Source organism: Anomaloglossus baeobatrachus, chromosome 2 (assembly GCF_048569485.1).
Source record: "Anomaloglossus baeobatrachus isolate aAnoBae1 chromosome 2, aAnoBae1.hap1, whole genome shotgun sequence".
In the NCBI taxonomy this organism is placed as follows: Eukaryota; Metazoa; Chordata; class Amphibia; order Anura; family Aromobatidae; genus Anomaloglossus; species Anomaloglossus baeobatrachus.
This window is the reverse complement of record NC_134354.1, coordinates 420,188,193-420,207,694: the sequence shown is the minus strand read 5'-3', so window position 1 is coordinate 420,207,694 and position 19,502 is coordinate 420,188,193. Positions and strand designations below refer to the sequence as shown.

Sequence of the window (19,502 nt, the reverse complement as noted above, 5' to 3'; positions counted from 1 at the left end):
TGGTGCGATCTCTCCGCTTCCACTCCAAATAAAGTTACCTGTTTATTCCTATCATGCATTGGTTTTTGGTGTTTTCTTTGAGCAATGATGATGGCTTCAGTGATCTGTTGGCTCCCCCTCCTGGAGGAAGAGTTTGCTTGCTCTTGGACATTCTAAAAGAGAGGTCATGAGAGACATTTAGGTTCTGAGCACAATTGGGGACAGTCATGGGTGATGAATGATTTGCAACCTGCTGTGAAGCCTGATACCGCAATATAAGGAACGTCAAATACTAAGAATGGGCGGCCTATGAAAGAATTAGTACTTTCATTAAATATACTTAAACGGCTAATTGGGAATAGACAAACTGTAAAAAGCCCTCTGAGAAAGCCCCTCTCTAACCTTTGTTAGTAAGCTTTTCTGTAGTCTGCCTGTTGATGTATTTTCCGTTTGAACAGTGCACAACATGAAGAGACGGAACACTGGCGGCTTGTCACAATGCCCCCCGCTGACATCACAATAGCGCTGCTGCCTAGAAAGCTAGCTGCGCAGCAGAAGTTTCTCTTTGGGTGGGAGGTGGGCTAGTGGAAGGAGGGGGCAAGCTTTTTTTTTTTTTTTTTTTCCCGGGTGGTAGGGGGATGATAGGAGAAGGGATGCGGGTGGTGAGAAGGGTACAGAGGGCAGGGTTTGGGGGCTGGGAAGGAAAGGGAAAAGATTAGGGTTTGGGGATGATGAAAGGGCTTTCTACGGGTAAGGATGGCAAAGGGTGGCAGTGACGGGAAGTCAGGCGACCTGTCCTGTCCGTCTTTATGTATCATGAATTGGAAAGACTGCAAGGGGGAGGGGAGTTGCTTGCGCCCAAAAGGAGGAGTTATTCAGATTCATTGCAGTGGGCGGCGGCTGCAAAACGCACCATTCTTCTTGTTTTTGCTCTGCAAAGCAGCCTTTTCAAGGGTTGGCTTGGGTGACAAAATGTCTTCTGTAGGTGTGGGTTTGTCTCCCCTCACTCTCTCTCCCTAAGATGTGTCCGGCATAGGCCAGGGTGCCACTCGAGGCCCAAACCAATTCTGGTTATCGCTTCTCGGCCTTTTGGCTAAGATCAAGTGTAGTATCTGTTCTTATCAGTTTAATATCTGATACGTCCCCTATCTGGGGACCATATATTAAATGGATTTTTAGAACAGGGAGATGGAAAAAGAGCTTGCTCTGTCCACTCCACGCATTGACCTGGTATTGCAGTACCTCCAGGACCGGTGCACCCCTTCTTAACCCAGTTTCCAAAAGCAGAACTCAATTCACCTGATTCATATTAGCCCGATTTAATGAATTGGAAGAAAGCATACGTCTTCATATGCACCTCAATTTGGCCCATTCACTTTTCACACTTCCTCCTTTTGTTTTTTATCTTTCACACTTTTTACTTTCTTTATTCATCCAAATAGCAAACTCATCACCACTCAACCTGACCAACTCGGCTATGTCCCGTGCTGCAGTATCTTGTCCTCTGTCTTATCTAGATCATTTGCAATTGAATGGAATAGATCCCTTTTGGACAAAGTGGATTCACCTGCTGCTGCAGTGACCACAGGTGTGATAAGATCTAGAATTGGCATCTGGTGCGATCTCTCCGCTTCCACTCCAAATAAAGTTACCTGTTTATTCCTATCATGCATTGGTTTTTGGTGTTTTCTTTGAGCAATGATGATGGCTTCAGTGATCTGTTGGCTCCCCCTCCTGGAGGAAGAGTTTTGCTTGCTCTTGGACATTCTAAAAGAGAGGTCATGAGAGACATTTAGCTTCTGAGCACAATTGGGGACAGTCATGGGTGATGAATGATTTGCAACCTGCTGTGAAGCCTGATACCGCAATATAAGGAACGTCAAATACTAAGAATGGGCGGCCTATGAAAGAATTAGTACTTTCATTAAGTATACTTAAACGGCTAATTGGGAATAGACAAACTGTAAAAAGCCCTCTGAGAAAGCCCCTCTCTAACCTTTGTTAGTAAGCTTTTCTGTAGTCTGCCTGTTGATGTATTTTCCGTTTGAACAGTGCACAACATGAAGAGACGGAACACTGGCGGCTTGTCACAATGCCCCCCGCTGACATCACAATAGCGCTGCTGCCTAGAAAGCTAGCTGCGCAGCAGAAGTTTCTCTTTGGGTGGGAGGTGGGCTAGTGGAAGGAGGGGGCAAGCTTTTTTTTTTTTTTTTTTTTCCCGGGTGGTAGGGGGATGATAGGAGAAGGGATGCGGGTGGTGAGAAGGGTACAGAGGGCAGGGTTTGGGGGCTGGGAAGGAAAGGGAAAAGATTAGGGTTTGGGGATGATGAAAGGGCTTTCTACGGGTAAGGATGGCAAAGGGTGGCAGTGACGGGAAGTCAGGCGACCTGTCCTGTCCGTCTTTATGTATCATGAATTGGAAAGACTGCAAGGGGGAGGGGAGTTGCTTGCGCCCAAAAGGAGGAGTTATTCAGATTCATTGCAGTGGGCGGCGGCTGCAAAACGCACCATTCTTCTTGTTTTTGCTCTGCAAAGCAGCCTTTTCAAAGGTTGGCTTGGGTGACAAAATGTCTTCTGTAGGTGTGGGTTTGTCTCCCCTCACTCTCTCTCCCTAAGATGTGTCCGGCATAGGCCAGGGTGCCACTCGAGGCCCAAACCAATTCTGGTTATCGCTTCTCGGCCTTTTGGCTAAGATCAAGTGTAGTATCTGTTCTTATCAGTTTAATATCTGATACGTCCCCTATCTGGGGACCATATATTAAATGGATTTTTAGAACAGGGAGATGGAAAAAGAGCTTGCTCTGTCCACTCCACGCATTGACCTGGTATTGCAGTACCTCCAGGACCGGTGCACCCCTTCTTAACCCAGTTTCCAAAAGCAGAACTCAATTCACCTGATTCATATTAGCCCGATTTAATGAATTGGAAGAAAGCATACGTCTTCATATGCACCTCAATTTGGCCCATTCACTTTTCACACTTCCTCCTTTTGTTTTTTATCTTTCACACTTTTTACTTTCTTTATTCATCCAAATAGCAAACTCATCACCACTCAACCTGACCAACTCGGCTATGTCCCGTGCTGCAGTATCTTGTCCTCTGTCTTATCTAGATCATTTGCAATTGAATGGAATAGATCCCTTTTGGACAAAGTGGATTCACCTGCTGCTGCAGTGACCACAGGTGTGATAAGATCTAGAATTGGCATCTGGTGCGATCTCTCCGCTTCCACTCCAAATAAAGTTACCTGTTTATTCCTATCATGCATTGGTTTTTGGTGTTTTCTTTGAGCAATGATGATGGCTTCAGTGATCTGTTGGCTCCCCCTCCTGGAGGAAGAGTTTGCTTGCTCTTGGACATTCTAAAAGAGAGGTCATGAGAGACATTTAGCTTCTGAGCACAATTGGGGACAGTCATGGGTGATGAATGATTTGCAACCTGCTGTGAAGCCTGATACCGCAATATAAGGAACGTCAAATACTAAGAATGGGCGGCCTATGAAAGAATTAGTACTTTCATTAAGTATACTTAAACGGCTAATTGGGAATAGACAAACTGTAAAAAGCCCTCTGAGAAAGCCCCTCTCTAACCTTTGTTAGTAAGCTTTTCTGTAGTCTGCCTGTTGATGTATTTTCCGTTTGAACAGTGCACAACATGAAGAGACGGAACACTGGCGGCTTGTCACAATGCCCCCCGCTGACATCACAATAGCGCTGCTGCCTAGAAAGCTAGCTGCGCAGCAGAAGTTTCTCTTTGGGTGGGAGGTGGGCTAGTGGAAGGAGGGGGCAAGCTTTTTTTTTTTTTTTTTTTTCCCGGGTGGTAGGGGGATGATAGGAGAAGGGATGCGGGTGGTGAGAAGGGTACAGAGGGCAGGGTTTGGGGGCTGGGAAGGAAAGGGAAAAGATTAGGGTTTGGGGATGATGAAAGGGCTTTCTACGGGTAAGGATGGCAAAGGGTGGCAGTGACGGGAAGTCAGGCGACCTGTCCTGTCCGTCTTTATGTATCATGAATTGGAAAGACTGCAAGGGGGAGGGGAGTTGCTTGCGCCCAAAAGGAGGAGTTATTCAGATTCATTGCAGTGGGCGGCGGCTGCAAAACGCACCATTCTTCTTGTTTTTGCTCTGCAAAGCAGCCTTTTCAAGGGTTGGCTTGGGTGACAAAATGTCTTCTGTAGGTGTGGGTTTGTCTCACCTCACTCTCTCTCCCTAAGATGTGTCCGGCATAGGCCAGGGTGCCACTCGAGGCCCAAACCAATTCTGGTTATCGCTTCTCGGCCTTTTGGCTAAGATCAAGTGTAGTATCTGTTCTTATCAGTTTAATATCTGATACGTCCCCTATCTGGGGACCATATATTAAATGGATTTTTAGAACAGGGAGATGGAAAAAGAGCTTGCTCTGTCCACTCCACGCATTGACCTGGTATTGCAGTACCTCCAGGACCGGTGCACCCCTTCTTAACCCAGTTTCCAAAAGCAGAACTCAATTCACCTGATTCATATTAGCCCGATTTAATGAATTGGAAGAAAGCATACGTCTTCATATGCACCTCAATTTGGCCCATTCACTTTTCACACTTCCTCCTTTTGTTTTTTATCTTTCACACTTTTTACTTTCTTTATTCATCCAAATAGCAAACTCATCACCACTCAACCTGACCAACTCGGCTATGTCCCGTGCTGCAGTATCTTGTCCTCTGTCTTATCTAGATCATTTGCAATTGAATGGAATAGATCCCTTTTGGACAAAGTGGATTCACCTGCTGCTGCAGTGACCACAGGTGTGATAAGATCTAGAATTGGCATCTGGTGCGATTTCTCCGCTTCCACTCCAAATAAAGTTACCTGTTTATTCCTATCATGCATTGGTTTTTGGTGTTTTCTTTGAGCAATGATGATGGCTTCAGTGATCTGTTGGCTCCCCCTCCTGGAGGAAGAGTTTGCTTGCTCTTGGACATTCTAAAAGAGAGGTCATGAGAGACATTTAGCTTCTGAGCACAATTGGGGACAGTCATGGGTGATGAATGATTTGCAACCTGCTGTGAAGCCTGATACCGCAATATAAGGAACGTCAAATACTAAGAATGGGCGGCCTATGAAAGAATTAGTACTTTCATTAAGTATACTTAAACGGCTAATTGGGAATAGACAAACTGTAAAAAGCCCTCTGAGAAAGCCCCTCTCTAACCTTTGTTAGTAAGCTTTTCTGTAGTCTGCCTGTTGATGTATTTTCCGTTTGAACAGTGCACAACATGAAGAGACGGAACACTGGCGGCTTGTCACAATGCCCCCCGCTGACATCACAATAGCGCTGCTGCCTAGAAAGCTAGCTGCGCAGCAGAAGTTTCTCTTTGGGTGGGAGGTGGGCTAGTGGAAGGAGGGGGCAAGCTTTTTTTTTTTTTTTTTTTTCCCGGGTGGTAGGGGGATGATAGGAGAAGGGATGCGGGTGGTGAGAAGGGTACAGAGGGCAGGGTTTGGGGGCTGGGAAGGAAAGGGAAAAGATTAGGGTTTGGGGATGATGAAAGGGCTTTCTACGGGTAAGGATGGCAAAGGGTGGCAGTGACGGGAAGTCAGGCGACCTGTCCTGTCCGTCTTTATGTATCATGAATTGGAAAGACTGCAAGGGGGAGGGGAGTTGCTTGCGCCCAAAAGGAGGAGTTATTCAGATTCATTGCAGTGGGCGGCGGCTGCAAAACGCACCATTCTTCTTGTTTTTGCTCTGCAAAGCAGCCTTTTCAAGGGTTGGCTTGGGTGACAAAATGTCTTCTGTAGGTGTGGGTTTGTCTCCCCTCACTCTCTCTCCCTAAGATGTGTCCGGCATAGGCCAGGGTGCCACTCGAGGCCCAAACCAATTCTGGTTATCGCTTCTCGGCCTTTTGGCTAAGATCAAGTGTAGTATCTGTTCTTATCAGTTTAATATCTGATACGTCCCCTATCTGGGGACCATATATTAAATGGATTTTTAGAACAGGGAGATGGAAAAAGAGCTTGCTCTGTCCACTCCACGCATTGACCTGGTATTGCAGTACCTCCAGGACCGGTGCACCCCTTCTTAACCCAGTTTCCAAAAGCAGAACTCAATTCACCTGATTCATATTAGCCCGATTTAATGAATTGGAAGAAAGCATACGTCTTCATATGCACCTCAATTTGGCCCATTCACTTTTCACACTTCCTCCTTTTGTTTTTTATCTTTCACACTTTTTACTTTCTTTATTCATCCAAATAGCAAACTCATCACCACTCAACCTGACCAACTCGGCTATGTCCCGTGCTGCAGTATCTTGTCCTCTGTCTTATCTAGATCATTTGCAATTGAATGGAATAGATCCCTTTTGGACAAAGTGGATTCACCTGCTGCTGCAGTGACCACAGGTGTGATAAGATCTAGAATTGGCATCTGGTGCGATCTCTCCGCTTCCACTCCAAATAAAGTTACCTGTTTATTCCTATCATGCATTGGTTTTTGGTGTTTTCTTTGAGCAATGATGATGGCTTCAGTGATCTGTTGGCTCCCCCTCCTGGAGGAAGAGTTTGCTTGCTCTTGGACATTCTAAAAGAGAGGTCATGAGAGACATTTAGCTTCTGAGCACAATTGGGGACAGTCATGGGTGATGAATGATTTGCAACCTGCTGTGAAGCCTGATACCGCAATATAAGGAACGTCAAATACTAAGAATGGGCGGCCTATGAAAGAATTAGTACTTTCATTAAGTATACTTAAACGGCTAATTGGGAATAGACAAACTGTAAAAAGCCCTCTGAGAAAGCCCCTCTCTAACCTTTGTTAGTAAGCTTTTCTGTAGTCTGCCTGTTGATGTATTTTCCGTTTGAACAGTGCACAACATGAAGAGACGGAACACTGGCGGCTTGTCACAATGCCCCCCGCTGACATCACAATAGCGCTGCTGCCTAGAAAGCTAGCTGCGCAGCAGAAGTTTCTCTTTGGGTGGGAGGTGGGCTAGTGGAAGGAGGGGGCAAGCTTTTTTTTTTTTTTTTTTTCCCGGGTGGTAGGGGGATGATAGGAGAAGGGATGCGGGTGGTGAGAAGGGTACAGAGGGCAGGGTTTGGGGGCTGGGAAGGAAAGGGAAAAGATTAGGGTTTGGGGATGATGAAAGGGCTTTCTACGGGTAAGGATGGCAAAGGGTGGCAGTGACGGGAAGTCAGGCGACCTGTCCTGTCCGTCTTTATGTATCATGAATTGGAAAGACTGCAAGGGGGAGGGGAGTTGCTTGCGCCCAAAAGGAGGAGTTATTCAGATTCATTGCAGTGGGCGGCGGCTGCAAAACGCACCATTCTTCTTGTTTTTGCTCTGCAAAGCAGCCTTTTCAAGGGTTGGCTTGGGTGACAAAATGTCTTCTGTAGGTGTGGGTTTGTCTCCCCTCACTCTCTCTCCCTAAGATGTGTCCGGCATAGGCCAGGGTGCCACTCGAGGCCCAAACCAATTCTGGTTATCGCTTCTCGGCCTTTTGGCTAAGATCAAGTGTAGTATCTGTTCTTATCAGTTTAATATCTGATACGTCCCCTATCTGGGGACCATATATTAAATGGATTTTTAGAACAGGGAGATGGAAAAAGAGCTTGCTCTGTCCACTCCACGCATTGACCTGGTATTGCAGTACCTCCAGGACCGGTGCACCCCTTCTTAACCCAGTTTCCAAAAGCAGAACTCAATTCACCTGATTCATATTAGCCCGATTTAATGAATTGGAAGAAAGCATACGTCTTCATATGCACCTCAATTTGGCCCATTCACTTTTCACACTTCCTCCTTTTGTTTTTTATCTTTCACACTTTTTACTTTCTTTATTCATCCAAATAGCAAACTCATCACCACTCAACCTGACCAACTCGGCTATGTCCCGTGCTGCAGTATCTTGTCCTCTGTCTTATCTAGATCATTTGCAATTGAATGGAATAGATCCCTTTTGGACAAAGTGGATTCACCTGCTGCTGCAGTGACCACAGGTGTGATAAGATCTAGAATTGGCATCTGGTGCGATCTCTCCGCTTCCACTCCAAATAAAGTTACCTGTTTATTCCTATCATGCATTGGTTTTTGGTGTTTTCTTTGAGCAATGATGATGGCTTCAGTGATCTGTTGGCTCCCCCTCCTGGAGGAAGAGTTTGCTTGCTCTTGGACATTCTAAAAGAGAGGTCATGAGAGACATTTAGCTTCTGAGCACAATTGGGGACAGTCATGGGTGATGAATGATTTGCAACCTGCTGTGAAACCTGATACCGCAATATAAGGAACGTCAAATACTAAGAATGGGCGGCCTATGAAAGAATTAGTACTTTCATTAAGTATACTTAAACGGCTAATTGGGAATAGACAAACTGTAAAAAGCCCTCTGAGAAAGCCCCTCTCTAACCTTTGTTAGTAAGCTTTTCTGTAGTCTGCCTGTTGATGTATTTTCCGTTTGAACAGTGCACAACATGAAGAGACGGAACACTGGCGGCTTGTCACAATGCCCCCCGCTGACATCACAATAGCGCTGCTGCCTAGAAAGCTAGCTGCGCAGCAGAAGTTTCTCTTTGGGTGGGAGGTGGGCTAGTGGAAGGAGGGGGCAAGCTTTTTTTTTTTTTTTTTTTTCCCGGGTGGTAGGGGGATGATAGGAGAAGGGATGCGGGTGGTGAGAAGGGTACAGAGGGCAGGGTTTGGGGGCTGGGAAGGAAAGGGAAAAGATTAGGGTTTGGGGATGATGAAAGGGCTTTCTACGGGTAAGGATGGCAAAGGGTGGCAGTGACGGGAAGTCAGGCGACCTGTCCTGTCCGTCTTTATGTATCATGAATTGGAAAGACTGCAAGGGGGAGGGGAGTTGCTTGCGCCCAAAAGGAGGAGTTATTCAGATTCATTGCAGTGGGCGGCGGCTGCAAAACGCACCATTCTTCTTGTTTTTGCTCTGCAAAGCAGCCTTTTCAAGGGTTGGCTTGGGTGACAAAATGTCTTCTGTAGGTGTGGGTTTGTCTCCCCTCACTCTCTCTCCCTAAGATGTGTCCGGCATAGGCCAGGGTGCCACTCGAGGCCCAAACCAATTCTGGTTATCGCTTCTCGGCCTTTTGGCTAAGATCAAGTGTAGTATCTGTTCTTATCAGTTTAATATCTGATACGTCCCCTATCTGGGGACCATATATTAAATGGATTTTTAGAACAGGGAGATGGAAAAAGAGCTTGCTCTGTCCACTCCACGCATTGACCTGGTATTGCAGTACCTCCAGGACCGGTGCACCCCTTCTTAACCCAGTTTCCAAAAGCAGAACTCAATTCACCTGATTCATATTAGCCCGATTTAATGAATTGGAAGAAAGCATACGTCTTCATATGCACCTCAATTTGGCCCATTCACTTTTCACACTTCCTCCTTTTGTTTTTTATCTTTCACACTTTTTACTTTCTTTATTCATCCAAATAGCAAACTCATCACCACTCAACCTGACCAACTCGGCTATGTCTTGTGCTGCAGTATCTTGTCCTCTGTCTTATCTAGATCATTTGCAATTGAATGGAATAGATCCCTTTTGGACAAAGTGGATTCACCTGCTGCTGCAGTGACCACAGGTGTGATAAGATCTAGAATTGGCATCTGGTGCGATCTCTCCGCTTCCACTCCAAATAAAGTTACCTGTTTATTCCTATCATGCATTGGTTTTTGGTGTTTTCTTTGAGCAATGATGATGGCTTCAGTGATCTGTTGGCTCCCCCTCCTGGAGGAAGAGTTTGCTTGCTCTTGGACATTCTAAAAGAGAGGTCATGAGAGACATTTAGCTTCTGAGCACAATTGGGGACAGTCATGGGTGATGAATGATTTGCAACCTGCTGTGAAGCCTGATACCGCAATATAAGGAACGTCAAATACTAAGAATGGGCGGCCTATGAAAGAATTAGTACTTTCATTAAGTATACTTAAACGGCTAATTGGGAATAGACAAACTGTAAAAAGCCCTCTGAGAAAGCCCCTCTCTAACCTTTGTTAGTAAGCTTTTCTGTAGTCTGCCTGTTGATGTATTTTCCGTTTGAACAGTGCACAACATGAAGAGACGGAACACTGGCGGCTTGTCACAATGCCCCCCGCTGACATCACAATAGCGCTGCTGCCTAGAAAGCTAGCTGCGCAGCAGAAGTTTCTCTTTGGGTGGGAGGTGGGCTAGTGGAAGGAGGGGGCAAGCTTTTTTTTTTTTTTTTTTCCCGGGTGGTAGGGGGATGATAGGAGAAGGGATGCGGGTGGTGAGAAGGGTACAGAGGGCAGGGTTTGGGGGCTGGGAAGGAAAGGGAAAAGATTAGGGTTTGGGGATGATGAAAGGGCTTTCTACGGGTAAGGATGGCAAAGGGTGGCAGTGACGGGAAGTCAGGCGACCTGTCCTGTCCGTCTTTATGTATCATGAATTGGAAAGACTGCAAGGGGGAGGGGAGTTGCTTGCGCCCAAAAGGAGGAGTTATTCAGATTCATTGCAGTGGGCGGCGGCTGCAAAACGCACCATTCTTCTTGTTTTTGCTCTGCAAAGCAGCCTTTTCAAGGGTTGGCTTGGGTGACAAAATGTCTTCTGTAGGTGTGGGTTTGTCTCCCCTCACTCTCTCTCCCTAAGATGTGTCCGGCATAGGCCAGGGTGCCACTCGAGGCCCAAACCAATTCTGGTTATCGCTTCTCGGCCTTTTGGCTAAGATCAAGTGTAGTATCTGTTCTTATCAGTTTAATATCTGATACGTCCCCTATCTGGGGACCATATATTAAATGGATTTTTAGAACAGGGAGATGGAAAAAGAGCTTGCTCTGTCCACTCCACGCATTGACCTGGTATTGCAGTACCTCCAGGACCGGTGCACCCCTTCTTAACCCAGTTTCCAAAAGCAGAACTCAATTCACCTGATTCATATTAGCCCGATTTAATGAATTGGAAGAAAGCATACGTCTTCATATGCACCTCAATTTGGCCCATTCACTTTTCACACTTCCTCCTTTTGTTTTTTATCTTTCACACTTTTTACTTTCTTTATTCATCCAAATAGCAAACTCATCACCACTCAACCTGACCAACTCGGCTATGTCCCGTGCTGCAGTATCTTGTCCTCTGTCTTATCTAGATCATTTGCAATTGAATGGAATAGATCCCTTTTGGACAAAGTGGATTCACCTGCTGCTGCAGTGACCACAGGTGTGATAAGATCTAGAATTGGCATCTGGTGCGATCTCTCCGCTTCCACTCCAAATAAAGTTACCTGTTTATTCCTATCATGCATTGGTTTTTGGTGTTTTCTTTGAGCAATGATGATGGCTTCAGTGATCTGTTGGCTCCCCCTCCTGGAGGAAGAGTTTGCTTGCTCTTGGACATTCTAAAAGAGAGGTCATGAGAGACATTTAGCTTCTGAGCACAATTGGGGACAGTCATGGGTGATGAATGATTTGCAACCTGCTGTGAAGCCTGATACCGCAATATAAGGAACGTCAAATACTAAGAATGGGCGGCCTATGAAAGAATTAGTACTTTCATTAAGTATACTTAAACGGCTAATTGGGAATAGACAAACTGTAAAAAGCCCTCTGAGAAAGCCCCTCTCTAACCTTTGTTAGTAAGCTTTTCTGTAGTCTGCCTGTTGATGTATTTTCCGTTTGAACAGTGCACAACATGAAGAGACGGAACACTGGCGGCTTGTCACAATGCCCCCCGCTGACATCACAATAGCGCTGCTGCCTAGAAAGCTAGCTGCGCAGCAGAAGTTTCTCTTTGGGTGGGAGGTGGGCTAGTGGAAGGAGGGGGCAAGCTTTTTTTTTTTTTTTTTTTTTCCCGGGTGGTAGGGGGATGATAGGAGAAGGGATGCGGGTGGTGAGAAGGGTACAGAGGGCAGGGTTTGGGGGCTGGGAAGGAAAGGGAAAAGATTAGGGTTTGGGGATGATGAAAGGGCTTTCTACGGGTAAGGATGGCAAAGGGTGGCAGTGACGGGAAGTCAGGCGACCTGTCCTGTCCGTCTTTATGTATCATGAATTGGAAAGACTGCAAGGGGGAGGGGAGTTGCTTGCGCCCAAAAGGAGGAGTTATTCAGATTCATTGCAGTGGGCGGCGGCTGCAAAACGCACCATTCTTCTTGTTTTTGCTCTGCAAAGCAGCCTTTTCAAGGGTTGGCTTGGGTGACAAAATGTCTTCTGTAGGTGTGGGTTTGTCTCCCCTCACTCTCTCTCCCTAAGATGTGTCCGGCATAGGCCAGGGTGCCACTCGAGGCCCAAACCAATTCTGGTTATCGCTTCTCGGCCTTTTGGCTAAGATCAAGTGTAGTATCTGTTCTTATCAGTTTAATATCTGATACGTCCCCTATCTGGGGACCATATATTAAATGGATTTTTAGAACAGGGAGATGGAAAAAGAGCTTGCTCTGTCCACTCCACGCATTGACCTGGTATTGCAGTACCTCCAGGACCGGTGCACCCCTTCTTAACCCAGTTTCCAAAAGCAGAACTCAATTCACCTGATTCATATTAGCCCGATTTAATGAATTGGAAGAAAGCATACGTCTTCATATGCACCTCAATTTGGCCCATTCACTTTTCACACTTCCTCCTTTTGTTTTTTATCTTTCACACTTTTTACTTTCTTTATTCATCCAAATAGCAAACTCATCACCACTCAACCTGACCAACTCGGCTATGTCCCGTGCTGCAGTATCTTGTCCTCTGTCTTATCTAGATCATTTGCAATTGAATGGAATAGATCCCTTTTGGACAAAGTGGATTCACCTGCTGCTGCAGTGACCACAGGTGTGATAAGATCTAGAATTGGCATCTGGTGCGATCTCTCCGCTTCCACTCCAAATAAAGTTACCTGTTTATTCCTATCATGCATTGGTTTTTGGTGTTTTCTTTGAGCAATGATGATGGCTTCAGTGATCTGTTGGCTCCCCCTCCTGGAGGAAGAGTTTGCTTGCTCTTGGACATTCTAAAAGAGAGGTCATGAGAGACATTTAGTTTCTGAGCACAATTGGGGACAGTCATGGGTGATGAATGATTTGCAACCTGCTGTGAAGCCTGATACCGCAATATAAGGAACGTCAAATACTAAGAATGGGCGGCCTATGAAAGAATTAGTACTTTCATTAAGTATACTTAAACGGCTAATTGGGAATAGACAAACTGTAAAAAGCCCTCTGAGAAAGCCCCTCTCTAACCTTTGTTAGTAAGCTTTTCTGTAGTCTGCCTGTTGATGTATTTTCCGTTTGAACAGTGCACAACATGAAGAGACGGAACACTGGCGGCTTGTCACAATGCCCCCCGCTGACATCACAATAGCGCTGCTGCCTAGAAAGCTAGCTGCGCAGCAGAAGTTTCTCTTTGGGTGGGAGGTGGGCTAGTGGAAGGAGGGGGCAAGCTTTTTTTTTTTTTTTTTTTTCCCGGGTGGTAGGGGGATGATAGGAGAAGGGATGCGGGTGGTGAGAAGGGTACAGAGGGCAGGGTTTGGGGGCTGGGAAGGAAAGGGAAAAGATTAGGGTTTGGGGATGATGAAAGGGCTTTCTACGGGTAAGGATGGCAAAGGGTGGCAGTGACGGGAAGTCAGGCGACCTGTCCTGTCCGTCTTTATGTATCATGAATTGGAAAGACTGCAAGGGGGAGGGGAGTTGCTTGCGCCCAAAAGGAGGAGTTATTCAGATTCATTGCAGTGGGCGGCGGCTGCAAAACGCACCATTCTTCTTGTTTTTGCTCTGCAAAGCAGCCTTTTCAAGGGTTGGCTTGGGTGACAAAATGTCTTCTGTAGGTGTGGGTTTGTCTCCCCTCACTCTCTCTCCCTAAGATGTGTCCGGCATAGGCCAGGGTGCCACTCGAGGCCCAAACCAATTCTGGTTATCGCTTCTCGGCCTTTTGGCTAAGATCAAGTGTAGTATCTGTTCTTATCAGTTCTCGGCCTTTTGGCTAAGATCAAGTGTAGTATCGTTCGAAAAGGTGGTTTAAGGCTCCGGCCACCTTAGTACAATGATGCAATGCACACTGGAAGGTTGCGCTTGTTAGTACTTTGGGAGGATAGTATATCCATCTAGAGGAAACCATGGCCCTACCAGGATCGAGGCTATTAGACTGAGTAAGTGTGGGGGTTATGGTGCAATGTGCCCCAGGAATGGACACCCTGGAGGGAGTCTGAACTTGCTAGGTTGGGACCCTGGTAAGCCTCAGACTCTGTCGCACGCCGCGCCTTGCCTATTCATACTTTCCAAGCATATTGCCCTATCCCGGCCTTCTGGCTAAGAAGGGAAATTTTTATAATCCCGGTCGGAGGTCCGGTCAGCTTTGGGCTGAGAAACCAACACCCGGTTGGAGGTCCGGGTCAGCTTTGGCTGAGAAACCAACACCCGGTTGGAGGTCCGGTTAGCCTTGGGCTGAGAAACCAACACCCGGTTGGAGGTCCGGTCAGCCTTGGGCTGAGAAACCAACACCGGTTCACGGTCCGGGCAGTCTCGGCTGCGAAACCAACGACTAGTAGCTCCCTACTCCACTTGGGTAAGATGCCTCGGTGGACGCTGGGAGCAACAACAAGGCTCAACCAGGCTTCGGCTTGGGGGAGCACCGAAGATCCCTGACCCTCGCTGTGGCCTTCTGGCTCGGAGGGACGGGGTTGATTTTTGGGGATCCTCTTCTCACGGAGGGGTCCACACGAATCCTAGCCTTTGCACTGTTTTTGGTGTGACTTCGGTCATGCATTTTTGCGGTGCTTTGGAAAGCTTCATTAAATCAAAATCTGTTCTTATCAGTTTAATATCTGATACGTCCCCTATCTGGGGACCATATATTAAATGGATTTTTAGAACAGGGAGATGGAAAAAGAGCTTGCTCTGTCCACTCCACGCATTGACCTGGTATTGCAGTACCTCCAGGACCGGTGCACCCCTTCTTAACCCAGTTTCCAAAAGCAGAACTCAATTCACCTGATTCATATTAGCCCGATTTAATGAATTGGAAGAAAGCATACGTCTTCATATGCACCTCAATTTGGCCCATTCACTTTTCACACTTCCTCCTTTTGTTTTTTATCTTTCACACTTTTTACTTTCTTTATTCATCCAAATAGCAAACTCATCACCACTCAACCTGACCAACTCGGCTATGTCCCGTGCTGCAGTATCTTGTCCTCTGTCTTATCTAGATCATTTGCAATTGAATGGAATAGATCCCTTTTGGACAAAGTGGATTCACCTGCTGCTGCAGTGACCACAGGTGTGATAAGATCTAGAATTGGCATCTGGTGCGATCTCTCCGCTTCCACTCCAAATAAAGTTACCTGTTTATTCCTATCATGCATTGGTTTTTGGTGTTTTCTTTGAGCAATGATGATGGCTTCAGTGATCTGTTGGCTCCCCCTCCTGGAGGAAGAGTTTGCTTGCTCTTGGACATTCTAAAAGAGAGGTCATGAGAGACATTTAGCTTCTGAGCACAATTGGGGACAGTCATGGGTGATGAATGATTTGCAACCTGCTGTGAAGCCTGATACCGCAATATAAGGAACGTCAAATACTAAGAATGGGCGGCCTATGAAAGAATTAGTACTTTCATTAAGTATACTTAAACGGCTAATTGGGAATAGACAAACTGTAAAAAGCCCTCTGAGAAAGCCCCTCTCTAACCTTTGTTAGTAAGCTTTTCTGTAGTCTGCCTGTTGATGTATTTTCCGTTTGAACAGTGCACAACATGAAGAGACGGAACACTGGCGGCTTGTCACAATGCCCCCCGCTGACATCACAATAGCGCTGCTGCCTAGAAAGCTAGCTGCGCAGCAGAAGTTTCTCTTTGGGTGGGAGGTGGGCTAGTGGAAGGAGGGGGCAAGCTTTTTTTTTTTTTTTTTTTCCCGGGTGGTAGGGGGATGATAGGAGAAGGGATGCGGGTGGTGAGAAGGGTACAGAGGGCAGGGTTTGGGGGCTGGGAAGGAAAGGGAAAAGATTAGGGTTTGGGGATGATGAAAGGGCTTTCTACGGGTAAGGATGGCAAAGGGTGGCAGTGACGGGAAGTCAGGCGACCTGTCCTGTCCGTCTTTATGTATCATGAATTGGAAAGACTGCAAGGGGGAGGGGAGTTGCTTGCGCCCAAAAGGAGGAGTTATTCAGATTCATTGCAGTGGGCGGCGGCTGCAAAACGCACCATTCTTCTTGTTTTTGCTCTGCAAAGCAGCCTTTTCAAGGGTTGGCTTGGGTGACAAAATGTCTTCTGTAGGTGTGGGTTTGTCTCCCCTCACTCTCTCTCCCTAAGATGTGTCCGGCATAGGCCAGGGTGCCACTCGAGGCCCAAACCAATTCTGGTTATCGCTTCTCGGCCTTTTGGCTAAGATCAAGTGTAGTATCTGTTCTTAGTTTAATATCTGATATGTCCCCTATCTGGGGACCATATATTAAATGGATTTTAAGAACAGGGAGATGGAAAAAGAGCTTGCTCTGTCCACTCCACGCATTGACCTGGTATTGCAGTACCTCCAGGACCGGTGCACCCCTTCTTAACCCAGTTTCCAAAAGCAGAACTCAATTCACCTGATTCATATTAGCCCGATTTAATGAATTGGAAGAAAGCATACGTCTTCATATGCACCTCAATTTGGCCCATTCACTTTTCACACTTCCTCCTTTTGTTTTTTATCTTTCACACTTTTTACTTTCTTTATTCATCCAAATAGCAAACTCATCACCACTCAACCTGACCAACTCGGCTATGTCCCGTGCTGCAGTATCTTGTCCTCTGTCTTATCTAGATCATTTGCAATTGAATGGAATAGATCCCTTTTGGACAAAGTGGATTCACCTGCTGCTGCAGTGACCACAGGTGTGATAAGATCTAGAATTGGCATCTGGTGCGATCTCTCCGCTTCCACTCCAAATAAAGTTACCTGTTTATTCCTATCATGCATTGGTTTTTGGTGTTTTCTTTGAGCAATGATGATGGCTTCAGTGATCTGTTGGCTCCCCCTCCTGGAGGAAGAGTTTGCTTGCTCTTGGACATTCTAAAAGAGAGGTCATGAGAGACATTTAGCTTCTGAGCACAATTGGGGACAGTCATGGGTGATGAATGATTTGCAACCTGCTGTGAAGCCTGATACCGCAATATAAGGAACGTCAAATACTAAGAATGGGCGGCCTATGAAAGAATTAGTACTTTCATTAAGTATACTTAAACGGCTAATTGGGAATAGACAAACTGTAAAAAGCCCTCTGAGAAAGCCCCTCTCTAACCTTTGTTAGTAAGCTTTTCTGTAGTCTGCCTGTTGATGTATTTTCCGTTTGAACAGTGCACAACATGAAGAGACGGAACACTGGCGGCTTGTCACAATGCCCCCCGCTGACATCACAATAGCGCTGCTGCCTAGAAAGCTAGCTGCGCAGCAGAAGTTTCTCTTTGGGTGGGAGGTGGGCTAGTGGAAGGAGGGGGCAAGCTTTTTTTTTTTTTTTTTTTTCCCGGGTGGTAGGGGGATGATAGGAGAAGGGATGCAGGTGGTGAGAAGGGTACAGAGGGCAGGGTTTGGGGGCTGGGAAGGAAAGGGAAAAGATTAGGGTTTGGGGATGATGAAAGGGCTTTCTACGGGTAAGGATGGCAAAGGGTGGCAGTGACGGGAAGTCAGGCGACCTGTCCTGTCCGTCTTTATGTATCATGAATTGGAAAGACTGCAAGGGGGAGGGGAGTTGCTTGCGCCCAAAAGGAGGAGTTATTCAGATTCATTGCAGTGGGCGGCGGCTGCAAAACGCACCATTCTTCTTGTTTTTGCTCTGCAAAGCAGCCTTTTCAAGGGTTGGCTTGGGTGACAAAATGTCTTCTGTAGGTGTGGGTTTGTCTCCCCTCACTCTCTCTCCCTAAGATGTGTCCGGCATAGGCCAGGGTGCCACTCGAGGCCCAAACCAATTCTGGTTATCGCTTCTCGGCCTTTTGGCTAAGATCAAGTGTAGTATCGTTCGAAAAGGTGGTTTAAGGCTCCGGCCACCTTAGTACAATGATGCAATGCACACTGGAAGGTTGCGCTTGTTAGTACTTTGGGAGGATAGTATATCCATCTAGAGGAAACCATGGCCCTACCAGGATCAAGGCTATTAGACTGAGTAAGTGTGGGGGCTATGGTGCAATGTGCCCCAGGATTGACGACCCTGGAGTGAGTCTGAGCTTGCTGGCTTTGGACCCCGGCAAGCCTTGGGCCCTGTAGCACACCGTACCTTGCCCTTTCATACTTTCTGAGCATATTGCTCTATCCCGGCCTTCTGGCTAGGAAGGGAAATTTTTATAATTATGGTCGGAGGTCCGTTCAGCTTTGGGCTGAGAAACCAACACCCGGTTGGAGGTCCGGGTCAGCTTCGGCTGAGAAACCAACACCCGGTTGGAGGTCCGGGTCAGCTTCGGCTGAGAAACCAACACCCGGTTGGAGGTCCGGGTCAGCTTCGGCTGAGAAACCAACACCCGGTTGGAGGTCCGGTTAGCCTTGGGCTGAGAAACCAACACCGGTTGACGGTCCGGGCAGTTTCGGCTGCGAAACCAACAACTAGTAGCTCTCTACTCCACTTGGGTAAGATGCCTGGGTGGACGCTGGGAGCAACGACAAGGCTCAACCAGGCTTCGGCTTGGGGGAGCACCGAAGATCCCTGACCCTTGCTGTGGCCTTCTGGCTCGGAGGGACGGGGTTGATTTTTGGGGACCCTCTCCTCACGGAGGGGTCCACACGAATCCTAGCCTTTGCACTGTTTTTGGTGTGACTTCGGTCATGCATTTTTTGCGGTGCTTTGGAAAGCTTCATTAAATCAAAAATCTGTTCTTATCAGTTTAATATCTGATACGTCCCCTATCTGGGGACCATATATTAAATGGATTTTTAGAACAGGGAGATGGAAAAAGAGCTTGCTCTGTCCACTCCACGCATTGACCTGGTATTGCAGTACCTCCAGGACCGGTGCACCCCTTCTTAACCCAGTTTCCAAAAGCAGAACTCAATTCACCTGATTCATATTAGCCCGATTTAATGAATTGGAAGAAAGCATACGTCTTCATATGCACCTCAATTTGGCCCATTCACTTTTCACACTTCCTCCTTTTGTTTTTTATCTTTCACACTTTTTACTTTCTTTATTCATCCAAATAGCAAACTCATCACCACTCAACCTGACCAACTCGGCTATGTCCCGTGCTGCAGTATCTTGTCCTCTGTCTTATCTAGATCATTTGCAATTGAATGGAATAGATCCCTTTTGGACAAAGTGGATTCACCTGCTGCTGCAGTGACCACAGGTGTGATAAGATCTAGAATTGGCATCTGGTGCGATCTCTCCGCTTCCACTCCAAATAAAGTTACCTGTTTATTCCTATCATGCATTGGTTTTTGGTGTTTTCTTTGAGCAATGATGATGGCTTCAGTGATCTGTTGGCTCCCCCTCCTGGAGGAAGAGTTTGCTTGCTCTTGGACATTCTAAAAGAGAGGTCATGAGAGACATTTAGCTTCTGAGCACAATTGGGGACAGTCATGGGTGATGAATGATTTGCAACCTGCTGTGAAGCCTGATACCGCAATATAAGGAACGTCAAATACTAAGAATGG

General features: G+C 46.7%; 11 non-coding genes and 2 pseudogenes across 11 annotated transcripts; all 13 read left to right on the top strand.

The window, feature by feature from the left end:
- The first annotated feature begins 1,052 nt into the window (after positions 1-1,052).
- On the top strand, positions 1,053-1,243 carry LOC142292942 (U2 spliceosomal RNA). Its single transcript, XR_012750957.1, has one exon. It is a non-coding gene; the product is annotated as a U2 spliceosomal RNA (small nuclear RNA).
- A 1,404-nt stretch (positions 1,244-2,647) lies between these two features.
- On the top strand, positions 2,648-2,838 carry LOC142292941 (U2 spliceosomal RNA). The gene has a single exon (XR_012750956.1). It is a non-coding gene; the product is annotated as a U2 spliceosomal RNA (small nuclear RNA).
- Positions 2,839-4,241: 1,403 nt separating this feature from the next.
- Positions 4,242-4,432, top strand: LOC142292940 (U2 spliceosomal RNA). Its single transcript, XR_012750955.1, has one exon. It is a non-coding gene; the product is annotated as a U2 spliceosomal RNA (small nuclear RNA).
- Positions 4,433-5,835: 1,403 nt separating this feature from the next.
- LOC142292939 (U2 spliceosomal RNA) lies at positions 5,836-6,026 on the top strand. Its single transcript, XR_012750954.1, has one exon. It is a non-coding gene; the product is annotated as a U2 spliceosomal RNA (small nuclear RNA).
- A 1,402-nt stretch (positions 6,027-7,428) lies between these two features.
- Positions 7,429-7,619, top strand: LOC142292938 (U2 spliceosomal RNA). Its single transcript, XR_012750953.1, has one exon. It is a non-coding gene; the product is annotated as a U2 spliceosomal RNA (small nuclear RNA).
- A 1,403-nt stretch (positions 7,620-9,022) lies between these two features.
- LOC142292937 (U2 spliceosomal RNA) lies at positions 9,023-9,213 on the top strand. The gene has a single exon (XR_012750952.1). It is a non-coding gene; the product is annotated as a U2 spliceosomal RNA (small nuclear RNA).
- Positions 9,214-10,614: 1,401 nt separating this feature from the next.
- On the top strand, positions 10,615-10,805 carry LOC142292936 (U2 spliceosomal RNA). Its single transcript, XR_012750951.1, has one exon. It is a non-coding gene; the product is annotated as a U2 spliceosomal RNA (small nuclear RNA).
- A 1,404-nt stretch (positions 10,806-12,209) lies between these two features.
- On the top strand, positions 12,210-12,400 carry LOC142292935 (U2 spliceosomal RNA). The gene has a single exon (XR_012750950.1). It is a non-coding gene; the product is annotated as a U2 spliceosomal RNA (small nuclear RNA).
- Positions 12,401-13,803: 1,403 nt separating this feature from the next.
- LOC142292673 (U2 spliceosomal RNA) lies at positions 13,804-13,971 on the top strand (annotated as a pseudogene).
- A 676-nt stretch (positions 13,972-14,647) lies between these two features.
- Positions 14,648-14,842, top strand: LOC142293217 (U2 spliceosomal RNA). The gene has a single exon (XR_012751202.1). It is a non-coding gene; the product is annotated as a U2 spliceosomal RNA (small nuclear RNA).
- Positions 14,843-16,244: 1,402 nt separating this feature from the next.
- Positions 16,245-16,432, top strand: LOC142293111 (U2 spliceosomal RNA). The gene has a single exon (XR_012751120.1). It is a non-coding gene; the product is annotated as a U2 spliceosomal RNA (small nuclear RNA).
- A 1,403-nt stretch (positions 16,433-17,835) lies between these two features.
- On the top strand, positions 17,836-17,977 carry LOC142292742 (U2 spliceosomal RNA; annotated as a pseudogene).
- Positions 17,978-18,678: 701 nt separating this feature from the next.
- LOC142293190 (U2 spliceosomal RNA) lies at positions 18,679-18,871 on the top strand. The gene has a single exon (XR_012751178.1). It is a non-coding gene; the product is annotated as a U2 spliceosomal RNA (small nuclear RNA).
- Positions 18,872-19,502: the final 631 nt, after the last annotated feature.